A 26,891-nucleotide genomic window follows, 5' to 3' on the forward strand; every position below is an offset into this window, starting at 1 on the left:
CTGTTCTGTCCAGTGCCTACAAATGCAGTACTGCAGAGATAACTGTAACAATAAGCATAGCAAAAATGATATTGTCGTACAGATAGTTGCCCAAAAACAACATTACCACACACATAGGTGCACATTTATTAAGACCGGCGTTTTAGATGCCGGTCTTAATAAAGGCCCATAGCTGATGCCAACGTTATGAAAAGGCACATTCCTTCATAACGTTGGATCCGCCAATGTTATGAAGAGGCATAACTTCTACGCATTCAGCGCCAGTTCTAAATGTAAGACAGGTGTAGAAAATGGTGAATGAGATGGGCTGGCAAATAATCCTCTTCTCCGCCCCACGCCACACCCTCAATCAAAGTCGCAGATAGTGGCGCAACTAACCTGTGCCTGAGATATGCCTGATTTGGGCATATTTCAGCATAGTAAATGACCCCCATAGTGCCCCATAAAATAATCGTGAACAAACAGGTAAATAATTTTGTTCCGCCATGCATAGTGCTCACTACAATTAGGGTGCTAAGTAGATGCGGCTGACAATAATACTTTTGCACAGTGCCTCAATCATAATTATTGACCCAAATAGAACCCCAGAAAATAATTGTGTACAGATAGTGCCCATGACTACAATGAAGGTCAAACACAGCACCCCAACAATAGGAGTGCCAAGAAAATAGTAGTGCCTTCAATAATAACCCTACCAGTCAGTGACATCAGAAGTAATAGTACTGCATAATGCCGACTGAAAATAATTGTGCTCAGCAGATACTGCCCTCAAAAAAAAGAAAAAATGCCTTCCTACACCCATCCAAAGTCGCAAATGTCAGTGTTGATTGACTTTGATCCTGTCCTTAGTCTTGTTCCTGCATGTTTTTTTTTTTCCATTGGATTGTTTATCCAGTTCTTGTTCTACTCCTGCTCTGACCCATTGCTCCATTCCTGACTATGCTCTTGCCTCATCATCAGGCCTTTCAAGTCCTGACTGCCCTTCTGGTGATGACTCTTGCATCTGTTCCTGACTATGCTACTTCTGCATCATCATTACTGTCACCCCTCCATGATTATTTCATGGCGCTGGGGATCCTCCTGCAAGTAAAGTCTGTATCTTCTTGTGGGGGTTGCGTTCAAAGACCATGGGATCCTTTAGACTCTGCACCTCAGTCTAGGCAACACCAAACAGGTGATGGCTTATAGAATCTACAGCTCTGTTATGTGATAGTGGCTTAACTGTCTCCATAGCATCTATAGACTTTAGTGCAGAAGGTGACACACATGTGCACCCATCTCTCCTGAATGTGGTTGAAATGGGAAGTTAGTTCCCAAAGTTTCCCAGAAGCCTCTGCTAATCTGCTGAACATAGAAGCTTATTTTTTGGGCGTTCCTATTAAAAGAATAGGTTTTATTTCCAAATAAGATTTTCAAAAAAAGTATTGGAATGTAACAGCATATGTCTCCATAAAGATGACTGCACCTTCTAAACATCTTGTCAGATTGCACTTTCTGTGTTCATAGGTGAATTCAGGGCATAGAACCGGTTCCCATTAAGTAAAGTAGGTGTGGTGCCATCACTCGTATATAAACAATTTTCAGAGACAATGTCGGCAGTGAAAGCAGAAGTTCCAAAATGTCTTACCTCCTGCTTCTTCTGATCGTCTCTCTACAATGTACTGGTGAGTCCCATACACTTCAATACATTGTTGGCCATTTAGGAGAAGGTTGTGTCCGAATAATGGGTACATTCGGGTCAGGTTAAGTTTTTGTGTTTGATATTTTTGGGAGCCCATGTTTCATAGAGTTCAGCTGGCTGAATGACTTAGAATTATTTGCTGTACTTAGTCGATAAAAACAAATTCTTTTTCTCATGAGTGGAATCCATAATATGTGTGGAATGGTGATATTTTATTTTATATATTTTTGAATTTTTATTAGGCTGTGGCCATCTATTTTATACACTCTAGGGAAGAATGGTGCATCCATATATTTTTAACAAATAAAGTACTGTTTCCCTAGGTCCATTAATACCCCATTGAGGGGGGGGGGGGGTAAATTGTTACAATCTAGGGGCCTCATTTTTCATGAGGATTTGTGGCTTGAAAAAGTTACAAACTGTGCGTTTCAAGTTCATTTACATGAACATTTTTGTGCAAGTAGCATTTTTCAACTTTTACCATCTTCTACACAAGTTTTGTATCATACAAAAAACACGGCAATCTAAACCAGCCAGGTGCTGACTCACCTAATTTCTGACTATGCCACCGGACTATGATAAGTCTCCCCCATAATCTTGTATTCCTGTATGGTCTTAAAATTCATCTCGTCAAGAGGATCTGTGCCAAGCATGAGTTATCAGAAATGCATGTCTTATGCATGGAATGTGGATGTGCAACTAGACCGTAGCCTTGGACCCTATTGAGTAGGAGACCTCAGATCTTAATAGTGATTCTTTAATTCAAAAATTATTTTTCCTGTATTAAATGAATGTGGGTGTTGTCCTGGTTTTATTGTGAACATATTTGAACTTGTTTAACTAGTAATATGCACTGACCCTTCCCTAACATCAGAATGTGAGCAATTGTCGCCTGCGGGGCCCGGGGTTTAATACAATGCAGTTGCAGCATTGAGCAATGCCATGTTGGCAAGTGCCATTTATTGTCTAGTTGGAGAGAGAGAGTTCCAATTGGACAGAGTTCATGATGAGCACAGAAACACTGACTTTGTAGCCCACTTTTGTAATAATCAGGTAGGACATACTGTAGCTTAACCGCTCTGCCCAATCATTGAGGAAACATTGGGACTGTTAAATGATAACTAAACAATGAAGGACAGAAATGAAAAACTGCTGAAGAACCTGAGGCCAGCTAAGCAACCTAGTGAATTCAAGGTGTGAACAATTAACACCTATACCACCCTAGAATACCAGGGAGATTAAAACTAATCCGATTTATAGCCAAGATCATGAGAGTTACTACCATCCAAGTGGTTTTTCTGGATTCAAAATATCCTTGGTCTATTATTATTGGATCATTGGAGGTTCTGCTCTTGACGTTCTCACGCATTAAGGGTCTATGGTACTCAGGAAAGCGTCTCCATTGTCTCCACTGCATGCCTTGCACATAGTAGTGGCTGTGCATGGTATGAGACAAAGTTCAGCACTGGGATAAAAGTAGTAACTCTGAATCACTCCGAAACTACACTAGACCACCAGGAAAACTATATTAACAAGGATATAGTAGGTATCAATTCCTAAGATAAGTCCTTTAAAAGATGTCATCATAAATGGCAACATCCCAAAAGCAAAGAGAGGCCTAGGTCTGCAGCATCAGAATAGGTAATGCTGAGGGATCAAGTCACTGCAGTGCTACATAGGGTATTATGGAACAATGGGGGGGTCTACATTGCTCCTCCAAGCACTCTTTTTAGAAATTAGCATCTGGCACCAGAGAGGGCCTCAGTTTTGCGTTGTCTCTTTACACCTACTAGCCCTACAGAACTGCCATGAAAGTTTAAATTTTGTTGTCAGATTGAATATAATTGCTGAACACATAGCCAGCTGGAAACACCTAGCCTTATTATATTACTATAACACTATGGATAGTTCGGCAGTCGTATACCAGAATTTTTTGATGCCTTATGTTATCTCCAAAAAAAATTCTAACGAATTGCATTGCAATTTGTAACTTCATTTCTTTCTGTATTACAGGGTGTCTTTGCTCTTCTCATGGTAAGTATAAAAAATCCTTATATGCTTGAACCTAAAACAACAAAGAAGTCATCCTGCCACCATCCCAATCCTATAAAATGAAGAAAGCTGTGCTACATACATGTTCTTATGAAACCCACTAACCAATTCACATTCATATGAAAATAATTCTAAATCAACAAAAATCTTCAGAGAACTTCTAGAAAAACATGTTATAACCACATTTGTTGAGATTTGGCAACTATTCCTATTGATTTTATTGAAGAAGTTGCACTGGGAGGACCTCATTTCTTGAAATCCTTTCTGTGACCTCTTTGTTTTTGATCATGATAGTCAGGTGTCGAAGGTGACATTTTGTTGTACTCCTTCTTCTTCTGCTTTTTCTTCTTCTTCTTCATATTATTGTTACCCTACCACCCTTACTTCTACTACTCCTTCTTCTACTTTAGTTCATCTTCTACTCCATATTATTGTTACTTTACTACCTGGCCTTCTACAAATTCTTCTTCTTTTCTTACTTTTTATACTACTAATAATTCTTACCCCTTTTCTACTACTCCTGCAGTACTTCTTTTTCTGCTTCTTCTACTCCTCTTCCTACTCCTACATTTCTTGTTCTTCACCTTCTTGTTCTTCTATTCTGTCTTCTACTACGACTTTTCTTCTTCTACACCTTCTCATTCTTCTACTCCTTTTTCTGCTATTCCCTTTTTCTACATCTTCTTCTTCTACTACCTCTTTTTTTTCCTTCTACACATTCTCCTTCTTCTACTCCTCCTTCTACTATTCCTTCTTCTTTACCTTTGTGTTCTACAAATTCTTCTAATATTCCTTTTTCTACACCTTCTTGTTCTTCTATGCCTTTTTCTACTATTCGTTCTTCTACACCTTCTTGTTCTTCTACTCCTTCTTCTGCTATTCCTTCTACTCCACCTTCTTCCACTCCTTCTTCTAATATTAATTCTTCTATACCTTCTTTTACTGCTCCTTCTTCTACTGTTACTCCATTTTATTCTGGTGCTTCTCATATTTTAGAACTTAATCTTATTTTATTCCTTTTTCTTTTTTTCTTCACTTTTTTCTCATAAAATAGTAATTGCCACAACCATATTCTGCCATATTACAGAGGACTGTATAAAGAATATGCTCATATTGATCCCCATCATCAGAGATATTAAATAACCATGCCAATTTATATCCTGACAGCCACACTTAGCTTTTTCTTCACAGTCACATGGTCGGCCATTGACTACTATGGGTTGACCATGCAATCACAAAGACAACAGAGGTCACATGCATGGTAATGCACTGTGGATAAATACATGGCTGTCTATCTTCTGAATATTTTCCAGGGTTTGCTTTCTGAGCATGGCTCAGCTAAGAGAACCACAGGATACAATTATTAACCACAATGTATTAAACCATGGAAGAAGGGACTATTCAGTGTCACGGGTAGAGTCGTGGGAATCAAGATAGAGCGGAGGTGCACCCCCTGAGCTGCCACCCTGTCCCCTGTCCCTGCCTGCTTGCACCACCTGCCCTAGGTGACAGAGCGCAACTGGTCCCTAACCTACTAAGTGCAAGCAGAGAGAAAGAGACAGCAGGGAAGAGGACAGCCACTGAAAAGTTACAATAAGCGGACAAGAGGTAGAACAAAAGCGGAAGGCAAGGCGGGTCAACTAGCCGAGGTCAGTCCAGGAGGTCACGTCAGAACAAGGTAGAAGGCAAAGACAAATCCGTAAACAATCCGAGGTCAAAATCCGAGCGTCAAGGTACAGGGAGCAGGCAGAAGAGGTGTTAAGAGGCGGATCGAGGTTAAATTCCAGAGATAGCTAAATAACAATAAAGTACACAGCCTAAAGGACGAAAATCACAGGCAACCTGTAGCCAGCAGGCCGTCTGTATTTATAGTGGGGAGTGAGGGTCATGTGACGTGACCAGCGTCACATGACCGACAGACAGACAAGTCGAGCACCGAGGACCTAGAAGCAGGGAGCCTCCCAGCTAGCAAAGCCGCTCTGGGAACGAGGCCAAATACAGATCCTCGCTCTCAAAGCTAAGCAGCAGGTCTGCGGCTGATGGGAGACCGAGTGCGCCTTCGGCACCCCGTTACATTCAGGCTGTAGGCTACTGCCCAAGGTTCCCATGGCTAAGAGTCAAATATCTTACAATTTAAGTGAATGGACTGGAAAAAACTAAATTAGTGATACAAACATTTCTGAACATTGGCATTGGGTTACTTTACTGAAGAGGTTGGTGAGTGACCAATAATCATGACAGCCCAGGGTCACTCTTAGACTACCTGTGCAATAAACCAAATATCTACAATACTAATGTATCAGATTGTTTATGGATGGTACCAGTAGAGATAAAAACACATTACCCATAATACACCAAAAAGCAAAAATGTGATTACAAATTTAGGTTCATTGGTTGGAGCTTGGATATGGATGCAAATGGACAACACCTGTTTCTGGTATGAGCCAGACAAGTCTACATTTCACCCTTCTGTATAAGACCCCTACCTGCACAGAACTTTACTCACTATTAAGCTAAAATATGTATTTTACTGAACTGTGACATCATGTAACGTAATTGTCTTTCCCTTTTTATAATTGAAGGTTATGTCCCAACATGGGCAATAGTATGTCTGGCACTTGTGGGTACGGTACTAATCTTGATGTTCTTTGCTTTTGCTCTTGTGGTAAGTAACAACATTTGTCACTAGAATCAAAACATTATTGAGTTTTTTTATTTTCAGATTTATTTTCTTTTAAAAACAATATTTAAAATATCAAACACCAAATTATGCAGACCCTATTGTTACTGGGTCCAATAGCAAAAATTACAATGGGACACTCCTCAATTACCACAATCAGCATTATCCTCCTTGAGCTGTCAGTATTCTGCATTGCACTCTATCTACTGTCTTCTGCTCAGAGCTGGATTATAGTCTGTGAAGGCTTCTGAGTAGGGATGAGCGAACTCGAACTGTATAGTTCGGGTTCGTACCGAATTTTGGGGTGTCCGTGACACGGACCCGAACCCGGACATTTTCGTAAAAGTCCGGGTTCGGGTTCGGTGTTCGTCGCTTTCTTGGCGCTTTTGTGACGCTTTCTTGGCGCTTTTTGAAAGGCTGCAAAGCAGCCAATCAACAAGCGTCATACTACTTGCCCCAAGAGGCCATCACAGCCATGCCTACTATTGGCATGGCTGTGATTGGCCAGAGCACCATGTGACCCAGCCTCTATTTAAGCTGGAGTCACATAGCGCCGCCCGTCACTCTGCTCTGATTAGCGTAGGGAGAGGTTGCGGCTGCGACAGTAGGGCGAGATTAGGCAGATTAACTCCTCCAAAGGACTTGATTAACTGATCGATCTGCAGCTGTGGATCATTGAGCTGCTGATCCTCAATTGCTCACTGTTTTTAGGCTGCACAGACCGTTTGTCAGTCTCATTTTTCTGGGGTGATCGGCGGCCATTTTGTGTCTTGTGGTGCGCCAGCACAAGCTGCGACCAAGTGCATTTAACCCTCAATGGTGTGGTTGTTTTTTGGCTAAAGCCTACATCAGGGTGAAGCTGTCACACCAAGTGCATTTAACCAGCAATAGTCTGTTCATTTTTTGGCCATATACAAAATCAGGGGCAAGCTGCGCCTGTCACCAAGTGCATTTAACCCTCAATGGTGTGGTTGTTTTTTGGCTAAAGCCTACATCAGGGTGAAGCTGTCACACCAAGTGCATTTAACCAGCAATAGTCTGTTCATTTTTTGGCCATATACAAAATCAGGGGCAAGCTGCGCCTGTCACCAAGTGCATTTAACCCTCAATGGTGTGGTTGTTTTTTGGCTAAAGCCTACATCAGGGTGAAGCTGTCACACCAAGTGCATTTAACCAGCAATAGTCTGTTCATTTTTTGGCCATATACAAAATCAGGGGCAAGCTGCGCCTGTCACCAAGTGCATTTAACCCTCAATGGTGTGGTTGTTTTTTGGCTAAAGCCTACATCAGGGTGAAGCTGTCACACCAAGTGCATTTAACCAGCAATAGTCTGTTCATTTTTTGGCCATATCCCAGTCTAATTCTGTCACTAAATCCATACCGGTCACCCAGCGCCTAAATACTAGGCCTCAAATTTATATCCAGCTAAATCTGTCCCTAGTGCTGTAGCTGGGCGAGTTATTTAGTGTCCGTTCAAGCACATTTCTTGTTCTGGGTTGAAATACAATTCCCAATTTAGCAATTTCATAATTTAGTGGTTCCTGCTATATCAGAGCTCTTTGAAATCTATCCCAAAAAGGGTATATAATATTGAAGGTGCACATAGGGTCATTCAGAGTAACTTCACACACACCCGCTACTGTGTATTTCCAAGTCTAATTCTGTCACTAAATCCATACCGGTGACCCAGCGCCTAAATACTAGGCCTCAAATTTAATTCCCTCTAAATCTCTCGTTACCCACCGCTGTACTGTTGTTGCTGGGCAAGATATTTAGTGTCCGTCAAAGCACATTTTTTGTTCTGGGTTGAAGTACAATTCCCAATTTAGCAATTTCATAATTTAGTGGTTTCTGCTATATCAGAGCTATTTGAAATCTATCCCTAAAAGGGTATATAATATTGAAGGTGCACATAGGGTCATTCAGAATAACTTCACACACACCCGCTACTGTGTATTTCCAAGTCTAATTCTGTCACTAAATCCATACCGGTGCACCCAGCGCCTAAATACTAGGCCTCAAATTTAAATCCCTCTAAATCTCTCGTTACCGTTGTCCTGTTGTAGCTGGGAAAGTTATTTAGTGCCCGTCAAAGCACATTTTTTGTTCTGGGTTGAAGTACAATTCCCAATTTAGCAATTTCATAATTTAGTGGTTCCTGCTATATCAGAGCTATTTGAAATCTATCCCAAAAAGGGTATATAATATTGAAGGTGCACATAGGGTCATTCAGAATAACTTCACACACACCCGCTACTGTGTATTTCCAAGTCTAATTCTGTCACTAAATCCATACCGGTGACCCAGCGCCTAAATACTAGGCCTCAAATTTAATTCCCTCTAAATCTCTCGTTACCCACCGCTGTACTGTTGTTGCTGGGCAAGATATTTAGTGTCCGTCAAAGCACATTTTTTGTTCTGGGTTGAAGTACAATTCCCAATTTAGCAATTTCATAATTTAGTGGTTTCTGCTATATCAGAGCTATTTGAAATCTATCCCTAAAAGGGTATATAATATTGAAGGTGCACATAGGGTCATTCAGAATAACTTCACACACACCCGCTACTGTGTATTTCCAAGTCTAATTCTGTCACTAAATCCATACCGGTGACCCAGCGCCTAAATACTAGGCCTCAAATTTAAATCCCTCTAAATCTCTCGTTACCCACCGCTGTACTGTTGTTGCTGGGCAAGATATTTAGTGTCCGTCAAAGCACATTTTTTGTTCTGGGTTGAAGTACAATTCCCAATTTAGCAATTTCATAATTTAGTGGTTTCTGCTATATCAGAGCTATTTGAAATCTATCCCTAAAAGGGTATATAATATTGAAGGTGCACATAGGGTCATTCAGAATAACTTCACACACACGCTTCTGTGCATTTCCAAGTCTAATTCTGTCACTAAATCCATACCGGTGACCCAGCGCCTAAATACTAGGCCTCAAATTTAATTCCCTCTAAATCTCTCGTTACCCACCGCTGTACTGTTGTTGCTGGGCAAGATATTTAGTGTCCGTCAAAGCACATTTTTTGTTCTGGGTTGAAGTACAATTCCCAATTTAGCAATTTCATAATTTAGTGGTTTCTGCTATATCAGAGCTATTTGAAATCTATCCCTAAAAGGGTATATAATATTGAAGGTGCACATAGGGTCATTCAGAATAACTTCACACACACGCTTCTGTGCATTTCCAAGTCTAATTCTGTCACTAAATCCATACCGGTGACCCAGCGCCTAAATACTAGGCCTCAAATTTAAATCCCTCTAAATCTCTCGTTACCCACCGCTGTACTGTTGTTGCTGGGCAAGATATTTAGTGTCCGTCAAAGCACATTTTTTGTTCTGGGTTGAAGTACAATTCCCAATTTAGCAATTTCATAATTTAGTGGTTTCTGCTATATCAGAGCTATTTGAAATCTATCCCTAAAAGGGTATATAATATTGAAGGTGCACATAGGGTCATTCAGAATAACTTCACACACACGCTTCTGTGCATTTCCAAGTCTAATTCTGTCACTAAATCCATACCGGTGACCCAGCGCCTAAATACTAGGCCTCAAATTTAAATCCCTCTAAATCTCTCGTTACCCACCGCTGTACTGTTGTTGCTGGGCAAGATATTTAGTGTCCGTCAAAGCACATTTTTTGTTCTGGGTTGAAGTACAATTCCCAATTTAGCAATTTCATAATTTAGTGGTTTCTGCTATATCAGAGCTATTTGAAATCTATCCCTAAAAGGGTATATAATATTGAAGGTGCACATAGGGTCATTCAGAATAACTTCACACACACGCTTCTGTGCATTTCCAAGTCTAATTCTGTCACTAAATCCATACCGGTGACCCAGCGCCTAAATACTAGGCCTCAAATTTAAATCCCTCTAAATCTCTCGTTACCCACCGCTGTACTGTTGTTGCTGGGCAAGATATTTAGTGTCCGTCAAAGCACATTTTTTGTTCTGGGTTGAAGTACAATTCCCAATTTAGCAATTTCATAATTTAGTGGTTTCTGCTATATCAGAGCTATTTGAAATCTATCCCTAAAAGGGTATATAATATTGAAGGTGCACATAGGGTCATTCAGAATAACTTCACACACACGCTTCTGTGCATTTCCAAGTCTAATTCTGTCACTAAATCCATACCGGTGACCCAGCGCCTAAATACTAGGCCTCAAATTTAAATCCCTCTAAATCTCTCGTTACCCACCGCTGTACTGTTGTTGCTGGGCAAGATATTTAGTGTCCGTCAAAGCACATTTTTTGTTCTGGGTTGAAGTACAATTCCCAATTTAGCAATTTCATAATTTAGTGGTTTCTGCTATATCAGAGCTATTTGAAATCTATCCCTAAAAGGGTATATAATATTGAAGGTGCACATAGGGTCATTCAGAATAACTTCACACACACGCTTCTGTGCATTTCCAAGTCTAATTCTGTCACTAAATCCATACCGGTGACCCAGCGCCTAAATACTAGGCCTCAAATTTAAATCCCTCTAAATCTCTCGTTACCCACCGCTGTACTGTTGTTGCTGGGCAAGATATTTAGTGTCCGTCAAAGCACATTTTTTGTTCTGGGTTGAAGTACAATTCCCAATTTAGCAATTTCATAATTTAGTGGTTTCTGCTATATCAGAGCTATTTGAAATCTATCCCTAAAAGGGTATATAATATTGAAGGTGCACATAGGGTCATTCAGAATAACTTCACACACACGCTTCTGTGCATTTCCAAGTCTAATTCTGTCACTAAATCCATACCGGTGACCCAGCGCCTAAATACTAGGCCTCAAATTTAATCCCTCTAAATCTCTCGTTACCCACCGCTGTACTGTTGTTGCTGGGCAAGATATTTAGTGTCCGTCAAAGCACATTTTTTGTTCTGGGTTGAAGTACAATTCCCAATTTAGCAATTTCATAATTTAGTGGTTTCTGCTATATCAGAGCTATTTGAAATCTATCCCTAAAAGGGTATATAATATTGAAGGTGCACATAGGGTCATTCAGAATAACTTCACACACACGCTTCTGTGCATTTCCAAGTCTAATTCTGTCACTAAATCCATACCGGTGACCCAGCGCCTAAATACTAGGCCTCAAATTTAAATCCCTCTAAATCTCTCGTTACCCACCGCTGTACTGTTGTTGCTGGGCAAGATATTTAGTGTCCGTCAAAGCACATTTTTTGTTCTGGGTTGAAGTACAATTCCCAATTTAGCAATTTCATAATTTAGTGGTTTCTGCTATATCAGAGCTATTTGAAATCTATCCCTAAAAGGGTATATAATATTGAAGGTGCACATAGGGTCATTCAGAATAACTTCACACACACGCTTCTGTGCATTTCCAAGTCTAATTCTGTCACTAAATCCATACCGGTGACCCAGCGCCTAAATACTAGGCCTCAAATTTAAATCCCTCTAAATCTCTCGTTACCCACCGCTGTACTGTTGTTGCTGGGCAAGATATTTAGTGTCCGTCAAAGCACATTTTTTGTTCTGGGTTGAAGTACAATTCCCAATTTAGCAATTTCATAATTTAGTGGTTTCTGCTATATCAGAGCTATTTGAAATCTATCCCTAAAAGGGTATATAATATTGAAGGTGCACATAGGGTCATTCAGAATAACTTCACACACACCGCTTCTGTGCATTTCCAAGTCTAATTCTGTCACTAAATCCATACCGGTGACCCAGCGCCTAAATACTAGGCCTCAAATTTAAATCCCTCTAAATCTCTCGTTACCCACCGCTGTACTGTTGTTGCTGGGCAAGATATTTAGTGTCCGTCAAAGCACATTTTTTGTTCTGGGTTGAAGTACAATTCCCAATTTAGCAATTTCATAATTTAGTGGTTTCTGCTATATCAGAGCTATTTGAAATCTATCCCTAAAAGGGTATATAATATTGAAGGTGCACATAGGGTCATTCAGAATAACTTCACACACACGCTTCTGTGCATTTCCAAGTCTAATTCTGTCACTAAATCCATACCGGTCACCCAGCGCCTAAATACTAGGCCTCAAATTTATATCCCGCTGAATTTGAATACAATACATTGGGCCAAATAATATATTTGTTGTTGTGGTGAACCATAACAATGAGAAAAACATCTAGTAAGGGACGCGGACGTGGACATGGTCGTGGTGGTGTTAGTGGACCCTCTGGTGCTGGGAGAGGACGTGGCCGTTCTGCCACATCCACACGTCCTAGTGTACCAACTACCTCAGGTCCCAGTAGCCGCCAGAATTTACAGCGATATATGGTGGGGCCCAATGCCGTTCTAAGGATGGTAAGGCCTGAGCAGGTACAGGCATTAGTCAATTGGGTGGCCGACAGTGGATCCAGCACGTTCACATTATCTCCCACCCAGTCTTCTGCAGAAAGCGCACAGATGGCGCCTGAAAACCAACCCCATCAGTCTGTCACATCACCCCCATGCATACCAGGGAAACTGTCTCAGCCTCAAGTTATGCAGCAGTCTCTTATGCTGTTTGAAGACTCCGCTGGCAGGGTTTCCCAAGGGCATCCACCTAGCCCTTCCCCAGCGGTGAAAGACATAGAATGCACTGACGCACAACCACTTATGTTTCCTGATGATGAGGACATGGGAATACCACCTCAGCATGTCTCTGATGATGACGAAACACAGGTGCCAACTGCTGCGTCTTTCTGCAGTGTGCAGACTGAACAGGAGGTCAGGGATCAAGACTGGGTGGAAGACGATGCAGGGGACGATGAGGTCCTAGACCCCACATGGAATGAAGGTCGTGCCACTGACTTTCACAGTTCGGAGGAAGAGGCAGTGGTGAGACCGAGCCAACAGCGTAGCAAAAGAGGGAGCAGTGGGCAAAAGCAGAACACCCGCCGCCAAGAGACTCCGCCTGCTACTGACCGCCGCCATCTGGGACCGAGCACCCCAAAGGCAGCTTCAAGGAGTTCCCTGGCATGGCACTTCTTCAAACAATGTGCTGACGACAAGACCCGAGTGGTTTGCACGCTGTGCCATCAGAGCCTGAAGCGAGGCATTAACGTTCTGAACCTGAGCACAACCTGCATGACCAGGCACCTGCATGCAAAGCATGAACTGCAGTGGAGTAAACACCTTAAAACCAAGGAAGTCACTCAGGCTCCCCCTGCTACCTCTTCTGCTGCTGCCGCCTCGGCCTATTCTGCTGCTGCCGCCTCGGCCTCTTCCTCCGCCTCTGGAGGAACGTTGGCACCTGCCGCCCAGCAAACAGGGGATGTACCACCAACACCACCACCACCACCTCCGTCACCAAGCGTCTCAACCATGTCACACGCCAGCGTTCAGCTCTCCATCTCACAAACATTTGATAGAAAGCGTAAATTCCCACCTAGCCACCCTCGATCCCTGGCCCTGAATGCCAGCATTTCTAAACTACTGGCCTATGAAATGCTGTCATTTAGGCTGGTGGACACAGACAGCTTCAAACAGCTCATGTCGCTTGCTGTCCCACAGTATGTTGTTCCCAGCCGGCACTACTTCTCCAAGAGAGCCGTGCCTTCCCTGCACAACCAAGTATCCGATAAAATCAAGTGTGCACTGCGCAACGCCATCTGTAGCAAGGTCCACCTAACCACAGATACGTGGACCAGTAAGCACGGCCAGGGACGCTATATCTCCCTAACTGCACACTGGGTAAATGTAGTGGCAGCTGGGCCCCAGGCGGAGAGCTGTTTGGCGCACGTCCTGCCGCCGCCAAGGATCGCAGGGCAACATTCTTTGCCTCCTGTTGCCACCTCCTCCTTCTCGGCTTCCTCCTCCTCTTCTTCCACCTGCTCATCCAGTCAGCCACACACCTTCACCACCAACTTCAGCACAGCCCGGGGTAAACGTCAGCAGGCCATTCTGAAACTCATATGTTTGGGGGACAGGCCCCACACCGCACAGGAGTTGTGGCGGGGTATTGAACAACAGACCGACGAGTGGTTGCTGCCGGTGAGCCTCAAGCCCGGCCTGGTGGTGTGTGATAATGGGCGAAATCTCGTTGCAGCTCTGGGACTAGCCAATTTGACGCACATCCCTTGCTTGGCGCATGTGCTGAATTTGGTGGTGCAGAAGTTCATTCACAACTACCCCGACATGTCAGAGCTGCTGCATAAAGTGCGGGCCGTCTGTTCGCGCTTCCGGCGTTCACATCCTGCCGCTGCTCGCCTGTCTGCGCTACAGCGTAACTTCGGCCTTCCCGCTCACCGCCTCATATGCGACGTGCCCACCAGGTGGAACTCCACCTTGCACATGCTGGACAGACTGTGCGAGCAGCAGCAGGCCATAGTGGAGTTTCAGCTGCAGCACGCACGGGTCAGTCGCACTACAGAACAGCACCACTTCACCACCAATGACTGGGCCTCCATGCGAGACCTGTGTGCCCTGTTGCGCTGTTTCGAGTACTCCACCAACATGGCCAGTGGCGATGACACCGTTATCAGCGTTACAATACCACTTCTATGTCTCCTTGAGAAAACACTTAGGGCGATGATGGAACAGGAGGTGGCCCAGGAGGAGGAGGAGGAGGATGAGGAAGAGGGGTCATTTTTAGCACTTTCAGGCCAGTCTCTTCGAAGTGACTCAGAGGGAGGTTTTTTGCAACAGCAGAGGCCAGGTACAAATGTGGCCAGCCAGGGCCCACTACTGGAGGACGAGGAGGACGAGGATGAGGAGGAGGTGGAGGAGGATGAGGATGAAGCATGGTCACAGCGGGGTGGCACCCAACGCAGCTCGGGTCCATCACTGGTGCGTGGCTGGGGGGAAAGGCAGGACGATGACGATACGCCTCCCACAGAGGACAGCTTGTCCTTACCCCTGGGCAGCCTGGCACACATGAGCGACTACATGCTGCAGTGCCTGCGCAACGACAGCAGAGTTGCCCACATTTTAACCTGTGCGGACTACTGGGTTGCCACCCTGCTGGATCCACGCTACAAAGACAATGTGCCCACCTTACTTCCTGCACTGGAGCGTGATAGGAAGATGCGCGAGTACAAGCGCACGTTGGTAGACGCGCTACTGAGAGCATTCCCAAATGTCACAGGGGAACAAGTGGAAGCCCAAGGCCAAGGCAGAGGAGGAGCAAGAGGTCGCCAAGGCAGCTGTGTCACGGCCAGCTCCTCTGAGGGCAGGGTTAGCATGGCAGAGATGTGGAAAACTTTTGTCAACACGCCACAGCTAACTGCACCACCACCTGATACGCAACGTGTTAGCAGGAGGCAACATTTCACTAACATGGTGGAACAGTACGTGTGCACACCCCTCCACGTACTGACTGATGGTTCGGCCCCATTCAACTTCTGGGTCTCTAAATTGTCCACGTGGCCAGAGCTAGCCTTTTATGCCTTGGAGGTGCTGGCCTGCCCGGCAGCCAGCGTTTTGTCTGAACGTGTATTCAGCACGGCAGGGGGCGTCATTACAGACAAACGCAGCCGCCTGTCTACAGCCAATGTGGACAAGCTGACGTTCATAAAAATGAACCAGGCATGGATCCCACAGGACCTGTCCGTCCCTTGTCCAGATTAGACATTAACTACCTCCCCATAACCATATATTATTGGACTCCAGGGCACTTCCTCATTCAATCCTATTTTTATTTTCATTTTACCATTATATTGCGAGGCTACCCAAAGTTGAATGAACCTCTCCTCTGCCTGTGTGCTAGGCCTAAATATATGCCAATGGACTGTTGCAGTGGTGGGTGACGTGAAGCCTCATTCTCTGCTATGACATGCAGACTGATTCTCTGCTGACATGAAGCCAGATCCTCTGTTACGGGAGCTCTCTCCTCTGCCTGGGTGCTGGGCCTAAATTTATGACAATTGACTGTTGCAGTGGTGGGTGACGTGAAGCCTGATTCTCTGCTATGACATGCAGACTGATTCTCTGCTGACATGAAGCCAGATCCTCTGTTACGGGACCTCTCTCCTCTGCCTGGGTGCTGGGCCTAAATTTATGAAAATTGACTGTTGCAGTGGTGGGTGACGTGAAGCCTGATTCTCTGCTATGATATGAAGACTGATTCTCTGCTGACATGAAGCCAGATTGTCTGTTACGGGACCTTTCTCCTCTGCCTGGGTTCTGGGCCTAAATTTATGAAAATTGACTGTTGCAGTGGTGGGTGACGTGAAGCCTGATTCTCTGCTATGATATGAAGACTGATTCTCTGCTGACATGAAGCCAGATTGTCTGTTACGGGACCTTTCTCCTCTGCCTGGGTTCTGGGCCTAAATTTATGAAAATTGACTGTTGCAGTGGTGGGTGACGTGAAGCCTGATTCTCTGCTATGATATGAAGACTGATTCTCTGCTGACATGAAGCCAGATTGTCTGTTACGGGACCTTTCTCCTCTGCCTGGGTTCTGGGCCTAAATTTATGACAATTGACTGTTGCAGTGGTGGGTGACGTGAAGCCTGATTCTCTGCTATGACATGCAGACTGATTCTCTGCTGACATGAAGCCAGATCCTCTGTTACGGGACCTCTCTCCTCTGCCTGGGTGCTGGGCCTAAATTTATGAAAATTGACTGTTGCAGTGGTGGGTGACGTGAAGCCTGATTCTCTGCTATGATATGAAGACTGATTCTCTGCTGACATGAAGCCAGATTGTCTGTTACGGGACCTTTCTCCTCTGCCTGGGTTCTGGGCCTAAATTTATGAAAATTGACTGTTGCAGTGGTGGGTGACGTGAAGCCTGATTCTCTGCTATGATATGAAGACTGATTCTCTGCTGACATGAAGCCAGATTGTCTGTTACGGGACCTTTCTCCTCTGCCTGGGTTCTGGGCCTAAATTTATGAAAATTGACTGTTGCAGTGGTGGGTGACGTGAAGCCTGATTCTCTGCTATGATATGAAGACTGATTCTCTGCTGACATGAAGCCAGATTGTCTGTTACGGGACCTTTCTCCTCTGCCTGGGTTCTGGGCCTAAATTTATGAAAATTGACTCTTACAGTGGTGGGTGACGTGAAGCCTGATTCTCTGCTATGATATGAAGACTGATTCTCTGCTGACATGAAGCCAGATTCTCTGTTACGGGACCTCTCTCCTCTGCCTGGGTGCTGGGCCTAAATTTATGACAATGGACTGTTGCAGTGGTGGCTGACGTGAAGCCTGATTCTCTGCTATGACATGCAGACTGATTCTCTGCTGTCATGAAGCCAGATTGTCTGTTACGGGACCTCTCTGCTCTGCCTGTGTGCTAGGCCTAAATATATGCCAATGGACTGTTGCAGTGGTGGCTGACGTGAAGCCTCATTCTCTGCTATGACATGCAGACTAATTCTCTGCTGACATGAAGCCAGATTGTCTGTTACGGGACCTCTCTCCTCTGCCTGGGTGCTGGGCCTAAATTTATGACAATGGACTGTTGCAGTGGTGGCTGACGTGAAGCCTGATTCTCTGCTATGACATGCAGACTAATTCTCTGCTGACATGAAGCCAGATTGTCTGTTACGGGACCTCTCTCCTCTGCCTGGGTGCTGGGCCTAAATATATGCCAATGGACTGTTGCAGTGGTGGCTGACGTGAAGCCTCATTCTCTGCTATGACATGCAGACTAATTCTCTGCTGTCATGAAGCCAGATTGTCTGTTACGGGACCTCTCTGCTCTGCCTGTGTGCTAGGCCTAAATATATGCCAATGGACTGTTGCAGTGGTGGGTGACGTGAAGCCTCATTCTCTGCTATGACATGCAGACTGATTCTCTGCTGACATGAAGCCAGATTGTCTGTTACGGGACCTCTCTGCTCTGCCTGTGTGCTAGGCCTAAATATATGCCAATGGACTGTTGCAGTGGTGGGTGACGTGAAGCCTCATTCTCTGCTATGACATGCAGACTGATTCTCTGCTGACATGAAGCCAGATTGTCTGTTACGGGACCTCTCTGCTCTGCCTGTGTGCTAGGCCTAAATATATGCCAATGGACTGTTGCAGTGGTGGGTGACGTGAAGCCTCATTCTCTGCTATGACATGCAGACTAATTCTCTGCTGACATGAAGCCAGATTGTCTGTTACGGGACCTCTCTGCTCTGCCTGTGTGCTAGGCCTAAATATATGCCAATGGACTGTTGCAGTGGTGGGTGACGTGAAGCCTCATTCTCTGCTATGACATGCAGACTGATTCTCTGCTGACATGAAGCCAGATCCTCTGTTACGGGAGCTCTCTCCTCTGCCTGGGTGCTGGGCCTAAATTTATGACAATTGACTGTTGCAGTGGTGGGTGACGTGAAGCCTCATTCTCTGCTATGACATGCAGACTGATTCTCTGCTGACATGAAGCCAGATCCTCTGTTACGGGAGCTCTCTCCTCTGCCTGGGTGCTGGGCCTAAATTTATGACAATTGACTGTTGCAGTGGTGGGTGACGTGAAGCCTGATTCTCTGCTATGATATGAAGACTGATTCTCTGCTGACATGAAGCCAGATTGTCTGTTACGGGACCTTTCTCCTCTGCCTGGGTTCTGGGCCTAAATTTATGAAAATTGACTCTTACAGTGGTGGGTGACGTGAAGCCTGATTCTCTGCTATGATATGAAGACTGATTCTCTGCTGACATGAAGCCAGATTCTCTGTTACGGGACCTCTCTCCTCTGCCTGGGTGCTGGGTAGTGTTGAGCGCGAATATTCGAAAAGCAAATTTTTTTCGCGAATATCGCAACTTCGCGATTTCGCGAATATTTCGAATATAGTGCTATATATTCGTAAAAACGAATATTCGTTTTTTGTTTCCCCCCCCCCCCCCCACAAAATTACAGTACACATATAATTGATTGTTTCCCAAAGGTCCAACAGCTCAGATCTTACTCACATTGCCTAGAAAGTGATTGAGGCGCGAATCTTCGTAAGGCGATTTTATTAGCGCACATGCGAATATCGGCACGTCCCAGAACAGAGGCAAAGGGCTTTGCATTCATACATTAGTGAATTGAGTTGCGAATCTTCGTAAGGCGATTTTATTAGCGCACATGCGAATATCTACACTTGTCCCAGAACAGAGGCAAAGGGCATTGCATTCATACATTAGTGATTGAATTGAGTTGCGAATCTTCGTAAGGCGATTTCATTAGCGCACATGTGAATTTTGCATAGCATATGTATTATGCGATAATTCGAATTATCGCATATGCGAAATAATAACGAATTTGAATAATCGCGAATATTTTACGAATATTCTTTCGAATATTCACAAAATTTCGCGAATTCGAATATGGGACATGCCGCTCAACACTAGTGCTGGGCCTAAATTTATGACAATGGACTGTTGCAGTGGTGGGTGACGTGAAGCCTGATTCTCTGCTATGACATGCAGACTGATTCTCTGCTGACATGAAGCCAGATTGTCTGTTACGGGACCTCTCTCCTCTGCCTGGGTGCCGGGGCCTAAATATCTGAGAATGGACTGTTCCAGTGGTGGGTGACGGGAAGCCAGATTCTCTGCTATGGAACCTCTCTCCAATTGATTTTGGTTAATTTTTATTTATTTAATTTTTATTTTAATTCATTTCCCTATCCACATTTGTTTGCAGGGGATTTACCTACATGTTGCTGCCTTTTGCAGCCCTCTAGCTCTTTCCTGGGCTGTTTTACAGCCTTTTTAGTGCCGAAAAGTTCGGGTCCCCATTGACTTCAATGGGGTTCGGGTTCGGGACGAAGTTCGGATCGGGTTCGGATCCCGAACCCGAACATTTCCGGGATGTTCGGCCGAACTTCTCGAACCCGAACATCCAGGTGTTCGCTCAACTCTACTTCTGAGCAGAAAATAAATCTGGGTGCCATAACCCAGCTTGGAGAACTGGCACCTACTTGCCCCCTCATTGCAGACAAATAAAACTATGGGAGTTATGGAGAAAACCAAGGTGGTGTGTCATGGGACTTACAAAAGCTTCACCCACATCTATAAATTTCTACCTCTCCACCTATTCTCAGCTATAAGGGAATTCTGAGATAGAGGAGGCCCTGGTCTGTTTGTAGGCTAGTTTCACATTAGCGATAACATTTTCCGGCAAGCTGTTGTGGCAAAAGAACAGCCTGCCAGAGTCCTTTGCATCAAGCACAGAGGGAAACTGCCGCAGAACCACCAGGCCCTATTGACTATATTGGGACCTGGTGGGGATCCAGTCATTAGAGCCAAGATTCAGCCAGACAAATACTGCTGCAAGCAGTGTTTTTTGTCCATCAAAATCCCAAACTAATGCCGGAAACAGGCCGGATCCCCGCCGGGTCTCATTATAGTCAATGGGCTCCAGAGGAGAAAGGTATTATCCGGCTATGCTGAATAAGATGAACTCCAGTAGGCTGCTCCTTTACCGAAACAGCCTGGGGCAACATTTTAGCACTAGTGTGAAACTAGCTTTACCTGGCTATCCTATTGATTTTACAATTTTTTTTAATTCATTTATTTATTTATTGAACAGTACATTTTTATTTTTATTTTATGAATTATAAACATGGAGTAACAGAAGTTATGATCGATAAAAAAAATTACACATTTTTGAAATTTAGATTTTATACAATAAAGATTTTTCATAAAAAATATTTGATGTGTGATTCTTATGGAGGGGGGGTATGGGGGGAAATTCTAGTTTGATTGCGATAAGTATAAATTGATATAAAGTCAATATCACAGTCACAAAACTGAGCAGAGCGGAACCTAAGGACCCCATAGACTGTAATAGGGTCCGTTAGGTTTCCACTCAGCGGAAGATTTTTGAAGCGGAGACAAAAGTCCTGCATGTACTACTTTTGTCTCCGCTCCAAAATCTTCTTGTGAGTGGAAACCTAATGGACCCCATTACAGTCTATGGGGTCCTTAGGTTCTATTCGGCTCAGTTATGTGCCGAATCGGCTGAACGTTGATGTGAACAAAGCCCTAAGAAATAAGGTGGTGAACACTAGATTTCAGCGGGTGTAGGGGAGAAGGAAAAATGAAAAGGGAAATTGAAAAGGCAATGGGGTTGCTGGACATGCTGATTTGTGAAATAGCAGAGATGTTTATAACAATATACTTGAAAGAGATTTAAAAGGTTTGGGGAGTATACAGTTATTTTTCGTGATGAGCAAAGTATTGGAAAATTCGATTTGGCTGCTTCGCCAAATTTTGCTAAAAAATTTGCATTGTGATGAATTACTTTGCCACAAAGTGCATTTCTTTGTAAGTGGTGGGTGCAATGACAGGGAACCGCGCCACCCCGTCATTGTGACCATTGCTGATTGCGGCATCTGACATTGATATTACAGTGTAAAATAAAAATAAAAAAATGTAATCATGCATACCTCATCAATTTGATAGTGAAGAGACGGTTGCCACCATCTTGATTGATGATCCAGTGCGAAATCTCACCTGGCCTGGATCTCAACTGCGCACTGGATTTCGCGTGGGATCTTCAATCAAGATTGTGGCAAATTATGACAAATGATTTGATACGAACTACTTGGTCACAAATCACTTTCCATTGTATGGAGCAGGCGCCGCCCCCATCATTAAACCCCTCAGATGCCACGTTCTACGCTGATCGCAGCATCTGTGACCCACATTCAGCCTTTCAGGGGTTAATAAGGGGTTCAAAAAAATTATATCTACCTCATCCATTTGCTCGTGGAGAGGCCATCCGCTCATGTCTTGATTGAAGAAAACCTGCCAAAGAACCTGTGGCAAGCGCAATGTCCTCACTACGTGATCACGCTGGGTGCGCAGTGATGTCATCACTGATGACATCACCACCCGCAGCCAGCGTGATCACATGGTCATAACGGTTGCCGCAGGTCCTTTGGCAGGTTTTCTTCAATCAAGACAGGAGCGGAAGGCAATGAAGTGGATGAGGTGAGTATTAGGCCTCTTGCAGATGAGCGTGTTCGGATTAGGTCTGGATGAGTTGCATCTGCGATCAGGGAAAATCGTGCAAGTAGGTACGCAATTGCAGTCAGTTTTGACTGCCATTGCGTTCCGATGTTCAGTTTTTATCGCGCGGGTGCAATGGTACTCAGACCCGAACCCGGACTTCTTCACTGAAGTTCAGGTTTGGGTTAGGTGTTCTGTATATTTTATTATTTTCCCTTATAACATGGTTATAAGGGAAAATAATAGCATTCCTAATACAGAATGCTTGCTAAAATGTGGCTTTAGGGGTTAAAAAATAAATTAACTCACCTCATCCATTTGTTCGTGCAGCCGGCATGTCTTCTTTCTTCTTCTTTCAGGACCTGCCAAAGGACCTTGATGACGTAATCGCGCTCACCACGTGGTGACGTCCGCGCAGGTCCTGCTGAATGAAGATAGAAGATTCTATTACATCATCAAAGGTCCTTTGGCAGGTCCTGAAAGAAGAAGAAAGAAGACATTCCGGCTGCACGAACAAATGGATGAGGTGAGTTAATTTCTTTTTTAACCCCTCCAGCCCGATTGTACTATGCATTCTGTATCAAGAATGCTATTATTTTCCCTTATAACCATGTTATAAGGGAAAATAATACAGTAAATTGACTTTTATCATGTTACTTACATCATCTCCTAGCAAACATGCGTGAAAATTGCACCGCATCCGCACTTGCTTGCGGATGCTTGCGATTTTCACACAGATCCATTCATTTCTATGGGGCCTGCGTTGCGTGAAAAACGCAGAACATAGAACATGCTGCAATTTTCACACAACGCACAAGTGATGCATGAAAATCACGGCTCATCTGCACAGCCCCATAGAAGTGCATGGGTCCGGATTCAGTGCGGGTGCAATGCGTTCACCTCATGCATTGCACCCGCGCAGAATTCTCGCTCGTGTGAAAGGGGCCTTATTCTTTTTACTTTCAGCCATCATTTTAACGAAAAATTGATTTATTACCACAAAATGCGAGGAGATTTGGCTTTGCGGCAAATTGAATTTTTCCTGAAATTCGAAGTCCACTTCGGATGGTTTTGGATAGTTTGATGAATAGAAGTATGAACTCCACAGTTCTAATATAATTCTAGGTAGGTAGAGTTAGTATGGTTCATATTTATTGGGGGAAGATGCCGCCTTAGTATTATTTTGTGTGAATGTTCTCAATGATGCGTTCCTTTAGATGATTTGTCCAGTTAAATTCAATTTGCAAATCCTCTGATTGTTAAGATCTTCCCAGCAGGTCGGATTCCCATTTCAGCAGGCATTTGTTGTTCAGACTGCCATTACTGTTAGTGAGAGCTGCATAAAAACTAGTAATACCTTTGGTTTCTGGGTAGAGAAGAATTGGAAAACAGATCTAGGAAAAATTCATCTAATGAGGTTTGAGTGAAGGAGTTTCTGATTCTTAAAGTGGTTGTCCTGCCATATATATTGATGACCTATCCTTATGAGCTGTTTTCTTGGCCTTGATCCCCTTCATCTTATACTTATATTTATTCTCTTAACAATCCAGATTGCTTTGCGAAGAAGAAAATGAAACTGATGAAGGAGGATAAGGAACATCAAGAATATTCTACAGAGATGGAATCTTGATTCCCTTGGGGCTGTCAACACATTCAAATCGAAAGTTGAAGATCATGAAGGATATTTTACACTAAATTTTTCCTTTGTATCTGGCAAAGTTCTCTGTGTATTTACTGCTTGTCTCTCATAAAACATCTGCTTAGGGCACCTGCTAAGAGAAAAATATAGATGTGATGTACGAGAAGTGGCACTTGTGAAGTTGGGTGACTCTGAATTTGCAGTTAAAGACAATCGGTCACCTCCTTTTTTCTGTGTATCTAGAAGAAACACGTTTTCTATTAAACTTTATAATAAACGTTAAACGTAAAATAAACGTAAAATAAAATGCTGTATTTTTCAGCCTATAAGACATGTGTAAAAAGATGTATATGTTTCAATTTTTCAAACTAATCAATTAAAGGGGTATTCCTATCACAGACAATGGGGGGCATATGGCTAGGATATGCCCCCATTGTCTGATAGGTGCGGGTCCCACCTTTGGGACCCGCACCTACGCCGAGAACAGAGCGGGGAGGTGGGTGGTTGGAGGACCCCGGGTTTCCTAGGTTCCGGCCATAGCCAAGCGCTCTCCCCATACAGGTCAATGGGAGCGCACTGCGCTTGCGCGGCCACTGCTCCCATTCATGTCTATGGGGCCGGCTCGGCTATTTTCGTCGGTCCCATAAAAAATGAACGAAGGGCAGCTGCGTTTGCGCAGTGCGCCCTCCACCTCCTTTCCCCGCTTCGTTATCGGCGTAGGTGCGGGTCCCACAGATGGGACCTGCACCTATCACACAATGGAGGCAAATCCTAGAGATATGACCCCATTGTCTATGATGGGACAACCTTTTTAACAACACTTTTTACTTCATTAGAATATACAACGTATTATAATTATCCAGCTGAAGAAGACAAATGATCATCAGGCTCTCACCATCCTCAATAACACACACCCCCCTTCCTATTAACCATTACAACCCCAAATATGAATAACTGAGACTGTTCATCACACCCGCAAATATGACATCTACTCTCCTTTCTCAAAAAAAAAATCCAATTCGACATCACACCCCAAAACATGAGAACCGCGCTAACGCCAAATCTCCCTTCTCCCACTAATAAATCAATGCCTACTGCATCTACTAGACCAGCTCCAAACAAATATACAAGCCAGAAAAACATACCGCAGAGTGAGGTGTACGGGCCAATGTTATGCATAAGAAGCTGAGAACCAGCATACCCCACAAGGGTAACATTACAATGAGACATACAACCAGTTCTCCATCCAGAAGGACCTGACAACCAGTAATGTATATAAAGAAAATTGCATGGTTTGGGTGAATGGCCTGGGGGGTAATGTTTGGCATGCTGTTTATCATTAGGGAGACAAAAAATGCAAAATAAATTTTGTACGTCGGGCAAGACTACTCTCAATTTCTAGGAAGTTTATATGCAAATTAAAATTTCAAAATTCTGCTAGCATCACACACAGTATCCCCTCTTCTCTGATTTGCGATGCAAACTAATTTGTATACCTTTGGGTAGGACCAGAGTGCAGAAGAAATAATGGAGAAAACTGGTTGCAGGGGTTGCCTGAGGTTTTAAATAACTTTTAATTCACAAGCTTCCTGTAACTATACAAACAGTGCCTCTGTCACGGGGTAGCGTCATGGGTATAAAGATAGAGCGGAGGTGCACCCCCTGAGCTGCCACCTGGTCCCCTGTCCCTGCCTACTTGCACCACCCGCCCTAGGTGACAGGGCGCAACTGGGCGACAGTCCCTGACCTGAGTAAGTGTAAGCAGAGAGATAGAGACAGCAAGGAAGCGGACAGCAAATGAGAGGTAGCACTAGAGCGGACAGAGGTGGAACCAGCAAGGTACCACCAAAAACGGAAGGGCGAGGCGGGTCAACTTGCCGGGGTCAGTCCAGAAGGTCACGTCAGTACAAGGGAGGAGACAGAGGCAGATCCGAGAGCGGGCCGAGATCAAAATCCGGGAGGTCACGTCAGTACAAGAGAAGAGGCAAAGACAAAATCCAAAAGCAAGCCGAGGTCAAAATCCGAGAGGTAGCGTCAAGGTTCAGGGAGCAGGCAGAAGCGGTGTCACGAAGCAGATCAAGGGTTAAATCCAAAGGTAAGCTAAATAATGATGATGATTCTCCCTGAGGATTTTATGAACCAATCTGATGTGAGACACATGAGAATCCCAGTCAGGTGAAAAGACAAGAATATCATTGAGATAAACAATCATAACTTTGCTGATGAGTTCTCTAAAAATGTCGTTCATGAAATTCTGAAACACAGCTGGGGCATTGCAAAGACCGAATGGCATAACAAGATACTCAAAGTGTCCCTCTGGAGTATTAAAAGCAGTTTTCCACTCATCTCCCTCCTTAATACGAACTAGGTTATACGCTCCTCTCAAATCAAATTTAGAAAACCACGAAGCACCCAAAATCTGGTTAAACAAATCAGGAATCAATGGGATGGAATACTGATTCCTAATAGTGATTTTATTCAAATTTCTATAGTCAATGCAGGGCCTGAGACCACCGTCCTTTTTAACAATAAAGAATCCTGCTCCCAGAGGAGAGGTGGAGGGCCTAATATGTCCCTTCTTGAGACTCTCCTGGATATAGTCTTTCATGGCCCTGCACTCAGGACCTGTGTTATCGGGTACCAAGTCGATAACACAGTCATAAGACCTATGGGGAGGGAGAGTATCTGTCTCAGTGGTGGAAAAAACATCTGAATAATCAGAAATAAAATGAGGAATAATATCTGATGAAACCCCAGCTTGAACTACGGTTAAAGGGGTTCTGCACTTTCAATTAACTGATGATCTATCCTCTGGATAGATCATCAGCTTCTGATCGGCGGGGGTCCGACACCCGGGACCCCCGCCGATCAGCTGTTTGAGAAGGCATCGGCGCTCCAGCAGCGCCGCTGCCTTCTCACTGTTTACCGCCGGGCCGCCCGCCCACTGACGTCACGACTTGTATCAACTACAGTGGGCGCGGCTAAGCTC

At 44.2% G+C, this 26,891-nt stretch overlaps 1 long non-coding RNA gene across 1 annotated transcript; it reads left to right on the forward strand.

The window, feature by feature from the left end:
* The first annotated feature begins 1,588 nt into the window (after window positions 1-1,588).
* On the forward strand, window positions 1,589-24,149 carry LOC122945999. The gene is made up of 4 exons (XR_006391196.1): window positions 1,589-1,664; window positions 3,695-3,715; window positions 6,316-6,398; window positions 23,814-24,149. It is a non-coding gene; the product is annotated as an uncharacterized LOC122945999 (long non-coding RNA).
* The last annotated feature ends 2,742 nt before the right edge of the window (window positions 24,150-26,891 follow it).

Source organism: Bufo gargarizans, chromosome 9, assembly GCF_014858855.1.
Source record: "Bufo gargarizans isolate SCDJY-AF-19 chromosome 9, ASM1485885v1, whole genome shotgun sequence".
Lineage (NCBI taxonomy): Eukaryota > Metazoa > Chordata > Amphibia > Anura > Bufonidae > Bufo > Bufo gargarizans.